Genomic DNA, 12,205 nt, shown 5'->3' on the forward strand with positions numbered 1-12,205 from the left:
GATTTATCCGAGGTCGGTTTCTGAGCCCAGCGGTTCACGTGGGCACGACCACTCTTCTCTCTTTGGCCACAGGGAGAGGTGTTGAAATACAGGCCCCGATTCCTGTACACCGGCGTTAACTCCTGGACCCCACTGGAGTTACTCCTGATTTACACCCGTGGACGTGGGAGGAGACGCTGAGAATAGGTTTCCTTTTTCATTGGCTGCAATACACCGGCCGGGCACCCAATTGCCCGTAAGTGGGTGCGGTGCCCACAGCCACACGCAGGTTACGCACAGTGCAGACCAGGGGCTGGGGCGAAGAGAGGAAGCTGCCCCATGGCCCCTCCCTCATGAAGGGGGGGCTGCGGGGCCAAAGCTGAGCGATGCTCTGACCCCTGGGCATCAGGTCACGGTGCCATTTGCTCAATTTCGGGCCTGCGGGTCCCCCATCACGATGGAGGCTGCAGGGCCAAACCTGAGTGGGCAGTGGGGTGTTCAACATGGCTCCTCCTCGCTGCTGCTGTGGGGCCAGCTCCTACCCCAGGGCTCCCCCTGGGGCCGTGCCCGGCCTCACCTTGCTTCCAGCAGCCTGTCTCTCCTCTCAGGGATGGGGAGTGATGCTGCACCTGGGCAGGCCGGGCTGGAAGGCGCAGGGGCTGAGAGTGGCGCGTGGCGAGTGAGGCACTGGGGCTAGTGGCTGCAGCCTGGATGGGTCCGCAGGGATTGATGGTGCTCACCATGCAAAAAATCTGGGGGACACCCTTGCTTAGTGGGAGGCCCTCTCCGGCTGGGGTTACCGCCAGAATTCAGACCTGCAATAGACTGGGCTTTTGTCTGTGCTGCTTTGCTGGGCGATTTCTTGAGCTCCTGTTCAGAGCCAGGCTGAAATGATGCTGCTCTGCAAGATCCTTCGGCCTGGTCGCTAAACAGCCCCTCCCCACCCCTTCACATCGATTCAGACGAAGAACGGGACCCTTTCTTCACTCCCCAGTGGCTCCCCTGCACTCGTGATTTCAGCCCATCAGGCCTGCTGACAAAGTACAGCACGTCCCCAGTGACTCGTGGCCCACCGCAGAACCCCAGCCGCAAGCTGCTGGGAGAGCTGAAGACATGCCGTGCTGGTCGCAGGTCCTGAGCCCCGTCCCATTTGTCGATGCGGCCTGCCGCAGGGGTTCCGATTTTGTCCGCTGACAGAGCAGGGCTTCGTTTCTCTTGTTCCCCAGGTTGAAAATCTTCCTTGGTCTTCACTTGGCTTCCCCCATTCAGCTGCTTTTTCATCTCTCAGCCTTTCTAAGCTAATAAATAAAGTTCCTGTCATTTTATTTATGGGAGCGAAGGCAGAGACAAATAAAAATGCCATGCTCTCCTGACGGCTACCGAGGCAACGGTGTTTTTTCTTTGCTTCCATTCTAGAGCTGATCACTCCACCACAAGGCAGCACCCCCAACACCTGACCAGTGGGAGTGCTTTAGAACCAACTCCTACATTTCCAAATTCATTTGGGGCGACTCTGCTCCCGGATTGCCTCGTCTCCATGGGGCCTGAATTTCAGACAGTGCTGAGCACCTATCTTGAAGAATTCTAGCCCCTTCCCGGGGGGTTTCAGGTTGTGCACCCGCAAATGGAGAAGACCAAAATCACCACCTAGTGAATACATCACAGCATTGCTGTAGGGCCCTGTGGATTTATTGCCTCTGCATTTCTTGGTACCAGTGAGGTCAGCTTTTCTAGAGCAACTGGCTTTAGGCAGGGAAAATGATTTCTTTTGGTCAATAAGTGGGTGTGTAACTTATTATAGGTGTGATGCCTGTAATCAAGGTTGCCCACCACAGTTGATTAGACTATTTTCAGTGATTTTTCACTACCAACTTTAACCATTAGTTAATACTAATACTAATACTAATACTTAGTCCTGCCATGCTTAACTAATTAGTTAATTAGTATTAACTAATTAGTTAATACTAATACTTAGTCCTGCCATGAGTGCAGGGTACTGGACTAGAGGGCCTCTCACGGTCCCTTCCAGACCTATGATTCTTACAACTGTTTCCCTTCCCTAATTAGTTAATACTAACTGTTTCCCTTCCCTAATTAGTTAATACTAATACTAATACTTAGTCCTGCCATGAGTGCAGGGTACTGGACTAGAGGGCCTCTCACGGTCCCTTCCAGACCTATGATTCTTACAACTGTTTCCCTTTGGAACAAGGCCGTGATATTTAGCAGTGGGGTGTCTCGCGGGAGTCAGGGATGTGCCTTTTGCTGTCCCTATGAAAATCCACCTAAATTTGGCCCAAATCTGAAAAGTCTGTGTCTGTGTCTGTGCATGTGTTTGTGTGCCATGGTTTAAAGGGTTGAGATTAGTTTCACACAGCGCAGGGATTCAACATCTACGTGCACGTATATATTAAAATAAATATTAAATACACATTCCAGCCCTATACTGGACCGAGCTTCTCATGTAAGCCACAGGGTGTAGTTCTCCTCTCGCTTACTCTAGTGGAACTCCATTGTCTTCAAGGGGATTTCCCCTGATCTCCACCAGGATCGCTGAGACGAGAAGCAGGCCCCATAGTTGCTGGGAGTGCTGGTTGCTGTGGTCTATGGAAAATGAATCAGGACTGCTCAGATATACCTCGGTGCTGTCTATGTTGTGTGTGGGTGTGAGCCAGCACCCTCTGCTGGCTGAACAGGGTGGTGACTGGAGGCCTGAGAAGAGGAGATGGATGGTGTTTTCTTTGGAAGAGGACTGCATTTCTGTAGATAGAGACCGGGAGTTCTGGTCCGTCATGGTGTGTGTGCAACTTAGCTTTTGCCTCTGAGATCTGTGTGTGTTGGAGGCCACAGCTTGGTGTACTGCTTAGTCGTCCTGTGATAGTGTGAGTTCCCAGGGTTCATCAAGGGTAGCCGGGTGGGTGGGTGGTATGTTACATTCAGTGCATATGGAGCTCCTGGTGGGATCCTAGCTAAATGCCTCTGGTTTAAAGCGAGCCCAGTTGGATCCTGTCAATCTAGAATTTCCCCCTGAAATTGTCCACAAATTGCAAAAGATTCTGGGTCCTCGTTCAGGGTTTTACAAAGCCGGGGCCTGTTTACAGAATTACTCGGTGGTCTGCATTGTAAGTGTCGCAGGCACCTCATGGCTTTCAGAATGGAGAGAGGTAAATAGTGGTGTCCCCCAGGGGTCCGTGCTGGGACCAGTCCTGTTCAACATGTTCAGAAATGGTCTGGAAAAAGGGGTAAACAGTGAGGTGGCAAAATTTGCAGATGGTACAAAACTACTCAAGGTAGTCAAGTCCCAGGCAGACTGCGAAGAGTTACAAAGGGGATTTCCCAAAACTAGGTGACTGGGCAACAAAATGGCAGATGAAATTCAGTGTTAATAAATGCAAAGTAATTCGCATTGGAAAATGTAATCCCAACTCTACATATAAAATGACGGGGTCTAAATTAGCTGTTACCACTCAAGAAAGAGAGATCCGGGAGTCATTGTGGATAGTTCTCTGACAACATCCACTCAAAGTGCAGCGGCCATCAAAAAGGTGAACAGAATGTCGAGAATTATTAAGAAAGGGAGAGATAATAAGTCAGAAAATATCATATTGCCTCTGTATAAATCCATGGTATGCGCACACCTTGAATACTGCGTGCAGATGTGTTCGCTCCATCTCAAAAAATATATATTGGAATTGGAAAAGGTTCAGAAAAGGGCAACAAAAATGATTAGGGGTATGGGACGGCTTCCGTATGAGAAGAGATTAATAAAATAGAGACTTTTCAGCTTGGAGAAAAGATGACGGGGTGGGGGGGGATATGATTGGGGTCTGTAAAATCATGACTGATGTGGAGAAAGTCAATAAGGAAGTGTTGTTTACTCCTTCTCATTGCACAAGAACTAGGGGACACCAAATGCAATTAATAGGCAGCAGGTATAAAACAAACAAAAGGAAGTATATCTTCACACAGTGCACAGTCAACCTTTGGAATTCCTTGCCACAGAATGTTGTGAAGGCCAAGTCTATAAAAGGGTTCAAAGAAGAACTAGATAAACTCATGGAGGATAGGTCCATCAATGGCTATTAGCCAGGATGGGCAGGGATGGTGTCCCTAGGCCCTGTTTGCTAGAAGCTGGGAATGGGCAACCAGGGATGGATCACTTGATTCCCTGTTCTGTTCATTCTCTCTGGGGCACCTGGTATTGGTCACTGTCGAAAGACAGGATACTGGGCTAGGTGGACCTTTGGTCTGATCCAGTGTGGCCATTCTTATGGTTTCTTTCCTGTTGCCAGGGAAATAGCCACAATACAGGGGTGTGTGTGCTTGGTTTCCCCCCAAGAATCACAAAAAGTGGGTTTCTTGCTGGTGAAGGGTCCTAGATTTGGCAGTCCCTGGAGACTGGAGTCTTCTATTTATCCACGGGACAGCCTGAGTGCAACTTCTCCCCCGTCTTGTCACTTGCCAATGGGCCTCCCTCTTTTCCTGCAACTATAGCAATGGAGGGGAAGAAGAGCGCTCAAGAGGTCATCGAGTCCAGAGGTGGGCAAACTAAGGCCCGCGGGACTGTCCTGCCCGGCCCCTGAGCTCCCGGACGGGGACACTAGCCCCCGGCCCCTCCCCCGCAGCCTCAGCGCACCGCGGGGGCAGTGTTTTGGTCGGCCACTCCTGCCAGGCGGCGGGGCTGCGAGCTCCTGTTGCTCTGAGCAGCATGGTAAGGGGGCGGGGAGCGGGGGGGTTGGATCAGGGGCGGGGGGCAGTCAGGGGACAGGGGGCGGAGGTTCTGCGGGGGCGGTCAGGGCACTGGGAACAGGGGGGGTTAGATAGGCATGGGAGTCCCGGGGGGGCCTGTCAGGGGGCAGGTTTGTGGATAGGGGTCGGGGCAGTCAGGGGACAGGGAGCAGGGGGAGTTGGATAGGGGGTGGAGTCCCAGGGGGGCTTTAGGGAAGGGGAGTCCTGGGAGGGAGTGGTCAGGGTACAAGGAGCGGGGGGGGGGTTGGACGGGTCAGGGGTTCTGAGGGGCGCGGGAAGTGAGAGGGGGCGGATAGGGGGCGTGGGCCAGGTTGTTGGGGGAGGCACAGCCTTCCCTACCCGGCCCTCCATACAGTTTCACAATCCCGATGTGGCCCTCGGGCCAAAAAGTTTGCCCACCCCGATCTAGTCTGTGGCCCCATGGTGAGGCAGCAGTGACCCTCTCTAGGGGAGGTGGGTGTTCCACCTCTGTACCCAGGGACAGACGCCTGCTCTAAACGCCGGGTGTGCACTCCCTGGGTTGGTCCTTGGTGCCCTGTGGGTCCGGCTACTGTCTTAATCCTCATCTATCTTATTCTGATGTTGGGACTGGTCCAGCTAAACTTGTCAGCTCTGCAGCCAGGGACTGTCTTTATAACTGTACGGGGCCAAGAGCGTTGAGGGTGCCCAGTAAATAATCAATCTCCTCACTTGCACTCCAGGAATCTATCCTGCCCCAGGTCCAGGTTGAACCAGAGGCATCTGTCCCTCTTCTGGCTCATGGAAACTTCCCTGGGGTTTATCTTGTCGTCTTGCTGTGTCCCTGGGGTTTAGCCAGGTAATACCTGGTTAGTGTTAATTCTTTGTATTACAGTGGCAGGTAGAGGCCCCAGCTCAGATCTAAGCCACATTGTGCTGGGTGCAACATACACACCTGGGGAGAGACAGCCCTTGCCCTGGGGACCTTACAGTCTAACCAGACAAGAGAGACAGAGGGCAGGAGGGGAAACTGAGGCCGAGGGCACTGAGTGGCAGAGCCAGGAATGGATCTCAGCTGCCTTGACTCCCAGCCCAGTGCCCTGTCCCCGGACCACACTGCTCTAACATGACACCTTGATATCTTTCTTCTTCTGGCTCTGGGTGTCTCCCTAGGGGTCTGTCTTGGTCAGGGTCCTGGCTAAAGCTCCCCCTTAGTGTCCTGCGTCATGTGCTCCTTGCTTACCCCTTGGGAGCTGCATCTTTGTGGATGGATCTGAGGAACCAACTAAGAATTTCCTCATCCATCCATGATCTCTCTCGCATTTCCCTCCCGCCATCACCCTGGGCAGCACCAACTGCTCTCTGACATGTGGTGACGAATTGGTGCTGTGATTCAGTTCTAACCTGGCCTTGTCTGTGTATTTTATCTGCAATTCAGAGCTGTAAAACAGTCCCGGCCTCTCAGCTGAGCTGGCAAAGGCCGGGGGAGCCCTCCGTCATCTCCGTCCATCATTGCCAGTTCCCTTGATCAGTGGCTCCCATATGTCCGGCAGAGTCTGCCTTGAGTGATGGGGCACGGCGCAGGCTTGGCTCGGGGCTGACGGAGTTAAATATTTCAGTGCCTGATACCTGACAGGCGTGATAAATTGCAGCGTGCCACGCGCTGCTGGCGTGACAAACGGGCCGCTTCCCTCCTTAGGCTCCGGGAAAACTTTTTAATTATTTCCCAGCGCTTTGCAAATGAGAGTTTCTCAATCAGCCGCACAGATGCCCAATGAGGTTTCACTTATTTATTTATCGTTTACAGGCCTTTGGGGTTGGGCTTTTTAACCCTTGCCATGGCCTGTTGAAGTCAACAGAAAGTCTTCTGTCGATTTCCCAGGGCTTTGGGGTTGTCCCCTAAATGCAGATGGGACACGAACGTTTCCTAAAGTTGCTGCTGCTCCCGGGAAAGTCCTTTTGCAGCACCGACGGTGTGAGATGTGGGTGATAAAACAAGGCAGAGATGCCTATTCTGCTGGTTTTCAACACGAACTATGTCTAAGATTTCCAAAGGGGTCTGCACCTCCAGTCAAAATATTTTCGCAGTCCACAAATGAAAAAAGGTTGAAAGCCACTGGCCTATTGCAAAGCATCTAAATGTGCTGTGCACAGAATATCCCCTAATGCAAAGCATTAAAAAAGCACCAAGGAAAGCCAATGAGCCTGAATATTCACCCAAACTGTCTTGTGTGACCGATCCATTAAATGCCAGTAGTAAGTTTGGGGCTATCCTTTATGCTCCTCATTTGTTACCCTAATGACTTAAGGCCCTGATTTGGATTTGGGACCCCGTTGCCCTGAGTCCTGTACAAATGAGAAGCAAAGAACCAGTCCTGACTCTGTTTACAATCTTAGGTGCTTCTCTGGCAAATGGGCATGTGGTTGTACGTGTGCTCACAGGCTGGCCAAGCTCTCAGCAGTCCCGCTGAAGTCCGTGGGATGTAACCACGGCACGTAAAGTTTAGCACATGCAGGATGGGAGCTTTGGGTATGATAAGACCCAAGGGGGATGTGGCTTGTCATTTCTTTGCATTCGGCGTTTTTATTCTGGCTGAGGGGTGTTGTTGCTGGTTCTGTTTGATTCATATTATTTCTTTAAATCAGATCAAAGACCAGGCCAGGGCAAACGGACACTTCCCCCACTGCAGTCCTTTTATGTGTCGTCGTATGCGTACATTTTATGTATACGTTGAACTAATGAAATTTAACACACATTTTGGGGTGGGGCAGCAACAATCCTATGAGAATTATTTTTTACCTAGATGAGCTGCGCAAGCTGGTCTGGCCATCAGCTACCAAGTCTCAGCCAGAAGCGGGTCCCCACCCAGAGGAGTGAGCATGGGAAATCCCACCTGGAAAAATGGTGGTGACAAAGTAGAAGTGCCAATCTCTGACAGTAGTTTTCTCTTTCCTTTTCAAAGGAAATCCCAGTTCTACCCCACCAGGGTCAAGTGCAGCGTGTGGAGGAATCCTGAGGAATTTGATGAGAAATCGGGGACGCCCCTGGGAATTCAGACCGGTGGAAAGGTAAGAGGTTGTTTAGTCACAGACCCATTTGTTTCACTTTGAGCATCGCTGCCAGAATGCGCATCACTGAGCGGTCCAGGAGCTCGGAATCTAGTGTGCCGTGTCCCGCACCTCCAGGCCTCTCCTCCTGATGCTGACTGCCAAGGAGGCAGGTGCTGACTTGTTATTTATTTGGAGCTTTTAGACCGTGCTTTTGCCGTTTGTTGAGTTATTTAGCTTCGTGGGAAGAGACATCCGGCTTCAGGTGGGCGACACACAAAAGTGCAGATCTCAGAGTGCCCACGGAAGGGGTCTCTGGAGGAAGGTTTCCTGCCAGCAGGTCTTGGGCTTGATTCTTGGATAAGCGGCGTCAACGTTAGTTCTTAAGCTGAGCAGGGTCAGCATTTTTTTGGGAGACTCTCCAACTTTGCTTTCCTGTTCTGTTTATTTCAAACAGGCAGGTGTCTCAGTCAGTCCCGAACCAGTGCAAGGGATGCTGCGCCATCTTTGATGAAAAGCCCAACTCCTGATGGCTTTTGCTGGCTGAGTATCACCTCTAGCCTTGGCAGGCGGGTTCCACCGGCTGCTCTGGCCAGTGTTCAGCACATAAGAAATTGCCTTCTGCCTCCCTGACACAGCCTGTTGTGGGGAGCAGCTGGCCCTTCTCTCCCTAGATCGAATTGTCTCCTTCTCAGCGTTGCGATCCAAGACTGTTGTCACCATGTGCAGATGTTGTGTAGTGACACAGGAACGGGTCATCACAGTCTAGACGGGTAGAATGAGGTTGCCCAGAGGTGTTTTGGGACTGTTCTGACTAACGCAGGGGAGAACTCCTTGAACTGAATTTGGAACCCCGTCAGAAGCAGTGAGGTCGTTAATAGTTCTGGGTGGCTGCATTTAAAAAATATGTATCTGTCCCTAGACTGCAGGGCAGGATGACTTTTCAAATTGGACTTGCCATTGTTTGCATAACACGGGGGAGTCGCTCTGCATTTACACCCCGGCTTTCCCAGTTGCAAGCATTAAAGTGGCTCCACGTTTACATTAGCGTGGCCCCCCTTGCTGCTGGCGGAGACACTCCAGATTTACTCCAGCGTCACCAAAAGTAGAGTTTGACCCTGGGCCTTTATTTCGTCCCATTTGTCTATGTCCAGGTGCCACCTTTTCCTCCTCTTTCTGCCGCCTCCTTTTCCTGGCGGGCTGGCCTGCTTCCCTTTCTGATTCAGTGCATGCTGGCCTGATGGCTGGATTGCTTGTTGCTCCCGTTATTTGCGGGGCATCTCCAGTGGAGTGCGTTGCTAATAACAGCAATTCCCGGTACACATTGGCTACAAGGTACGGCGGTGGTAATGGGATCCGGGAGGACGAAATTAAAGCGATCTAATATGCTAAGATAAATTAGTGTTGTAAAATTAGCCATGGGTCTAGTCAGGGATCTGACAAATGTATCACAGCTTTGTTACAAGCGCAGAGCTCTGCTCAATTGGATTAGTGGCCCGGAGCAAGGCAGACAGGAACGAGGGAAAATAGTTTATTAAGGGTCTCCTTACACGCATGCTAATGGTTAAACACTGCTTGTTCTCTCCTTGGCTTTGCTGAATGATACATCCCCTGGCACTCACTGATGCTCAGCAGTGGAGGAGTACGAATCCGGCTCTGTCACGTTGCTTTTAGAATCACCCGAGCCAGGCAGCAGGGAGAGGGGCCTGGGTTAGTGGTGGTTCTGAGCAGTGGTGCTCCTGGCTCTCCATCCAGGATACCCAACGCACCCCGATCTGTTTTGATCCTATCCCTTTCCTGGTGCAGTCGTACAGCATCAAAGCACAAATCCAGCCATGGTTGTGGAGTGATTCCCTCCAAGGTGGTATCATTCCCGAGGCCTGCGTCAGCATTGGACACATTCCATCTGGGCCTTTCTGTTAATCCCTGCTGGGCTGGTATTCTTCTAACCTGTTGGCTGCATGCTCATTTAGTGGGAGAAGTGGGATGCGTGCAGAACATGTATGCCAACCAGAGAGACTGGGATCCGATCCTGCCAGGAGCAGAGCACCTCCCGCAAAGGGTGCTGAGTGTGGTCAGCTCCTGTTGACGTCAGCTGGCCGCATTCGACCAACTCCTTGGCGTTGGCGCTGCCCAGCAGCTTGCAAGAGCAGGGTCTGAAAGCTCCAGGCTCGCCAGGTGTTGGGGGGCTTTATCTGTGGATTATGGCAGTGCAGAATCAGGCCCCATTGTGCAAGGTGCTGGACAGCCCATAAAGCAAGAGACAGTCCCTGCTCCAAAGAGCTTGCAATGTAAATAGACAAAAGATGGAGGGGAGGGGTCTGCCGCACGAGCAGAGGGACCAATTTACGATGGGGGCAAATGGCATGTCAGTTCCGCATTTGTTTTGTGATTGAAATCCTCTCCATGGGGTTACGCTAGCCGGGAATTGGCTAGGTGGAAGGTGGGGCCTGGGTGAGGGTTGAGGCAAGCAGTCAATCGGCACAGAGGGTGGAACACTCAGGGTGCAAACGTCGGGAAACAATCTGCTGACATCAGCAGCGTCCCACAGTTCTGGCTTGACCTGCCCGTGGGCTGGCCCTCCCAAAGGCCACGTGGCTGGGGGAGAGGGGATGCCGTGTGGCTCTCGCTGCCCTCAAGAAGCGTGTTCTCCTCTGCACAGTTCTGGGTCTGCGGGGCTCTAAGGAGGGGAGGGATGTCCCCGTCTTCCCACTTCGGCCCCTGCAGCATCAGCAGGACCTCTCACCAAGGTCAAGGGAAATTGAGGGCACGCAGCAGCTGGCCTGCCTGTGTCCCAGAGCTGGCAGGACTCAGACGTTTTCTTGTTGCAAAGGGAGCTCGACTTCGGTCAGGTCCAAAGACCCCAGCCCGTCTCCCTCTCTCCAAGGACGAGGCTGTAGTACTGTGGTGGCTCGTGGCCCTGCAGCCGGTTCCGATGGAATTGGCTTGCCTGTGGCTAATTAGACGGTGAACAAGATGGACTCATCTGGTGGGAGGATTAAAATCCCCACTGGTGAGCGATGAATGGCTGGCCAGAGCCTTTTGCAGATTTGTAAATGCAGGCTAATTGTGTGTTTAATGGCAGGCACATTCCACAGGATCTTGGAGGTGCGGGCGGGTGGAGGAATGATTTAGGTCTGGCTTCATAAGGCATGTGATCTGGCCCATAAATATTAAAAAAAATATATATATATTACCCAGTGCTCTGGAACAAGGGAGGCTGGCAGAGCGCCGCAGCTGCAAGTTGATCTGCTGATAAGACCACGTTGAGCTGTCTAAGCCAAACAGCAATAGGTCAAGGAAAGGGGGAGCTGCAAATCCATCCGTCTGGGGATCATTTGTTTCATTACCTGGAATGAATTTTAAATTGGTCCCAATTACAGGTGCTTCCACCTCTCCTGCATCTGCCTGTGTGTGGGAGAGGAGCTTCTGTATGAATTGTGATAAACGGCACCCCGGATTAGCCCTGCCGCACTCTTTTGGGAAGATGCCGGCCTGGCAGGAGGACCAGTCCCCACAGTCTTCCCCCCTCTCCTATGCACACTGCAGTTCAGTTTGCCTGGGTTGGAGCCTGCCTGGTAGCTAGCAGACCCTGAAGTGCGAGGTGCAAATGAAAAGTAGTCTCAGGGAGTGGTCACCTTGGAAAGGATCTTCATTACTCTGCAAGGCAGTAGCGACCTGGAATTACATGTTGCATCTGCGTCAATACCAAGGGGTTCAGCAGCACTTGAATTACCCACTTACCCAAGGTGGAGAAGAACAGAGGAGTGAGGGGAACTAACCACTGGAGCAGTTAACCAAGGAGCATGGAGGATTCTCCATCGCTCACCATTTTGTAAATCAAGGTTGGATGTTTTGCTAAATTCCCTGCTCTGGGAATTATGGTGGGGCAGGTCTCTGGCCTACGCTCTGCAGGGGGTCCGACTAGCGGATTACAATGGTCCTTTCTGGCCTTGGGACCTCTGAATAACCTTGTATTGATCACGATGCTACACACCAGTGGCCACTCAGGACTTCACAGCCATAACAGGTATTCTCTCTGGGTACGTACATTGCGCTAAGCACCACGGTATCTGAGAGCCTCACGGTCCTTATAGTTTCTAGCCTCTCTACCCTCTCCAGGGAGGTACGGTCCTCTCCCCATTTTACAGGTGGGGAAATGAGCCATGGGGTCGATTAAATGATATGTCCCAGGTCACACAGGAAGTCAGTGGCTGAGCCAAGGATTGAACCCAGGTGTCCTAGACTAGCCCCCTCAACCCTGGACCACACTTCCTTGCGCCAGTCTTTGAACGGACAAATGAGCCCGTGGACAAAGTCATCTAATGGGACAGAACTTTGATATAGGACCCCCTAGCTTTCTGCATGATGGGTACGTGTTGGTGCTCTTATCCTGAGATTGATTGTGTGTGTGTGTGTACACGAAACAAATTGCAAGCTTGCAGACAGCCAGAAGGATAGCAGCAAAATG

The 12,205-nt window shown here is 51.9% G+C and overlaps 1 protein-coding gene across 3 annotated transcripts in view; it reads left to right on the plus strand.

Moving 5' to 3' along the window:
• Positions 1-12,205, plus strand: part of CNTFR (ciliary neurotrophic factor receptor) — a 454,874-nt gene that overhangs the window by 76,458 nt on the left and 366,211 nt on the right. For all 3 annotated transcript variants that reach the window (XM_048850260.2, XM_048850258.2, XM_048850259.2), the window contains exon 2: positions 7,650-7,755. The gene's annotated coding sequence lies outside the window, so the exon portion shown is untranslated. The remainder of the gene's footprint in view (positions 1-7,649; positions 7,756-12,205) is intronic.

Source organism: Caretta caretta, chromosome 5, assembly GCF_965140235.1.
Source record: "Caretta caretta isolate rCarCar2 chromosome 5, rCarCar1.hap1, whole genome shotgun sequence".
Lineage (NCBI taxonomy): Eukaryota > Metazoa > Chordata > Testudines > Cheloniidae > Caretta > Caretta caretta.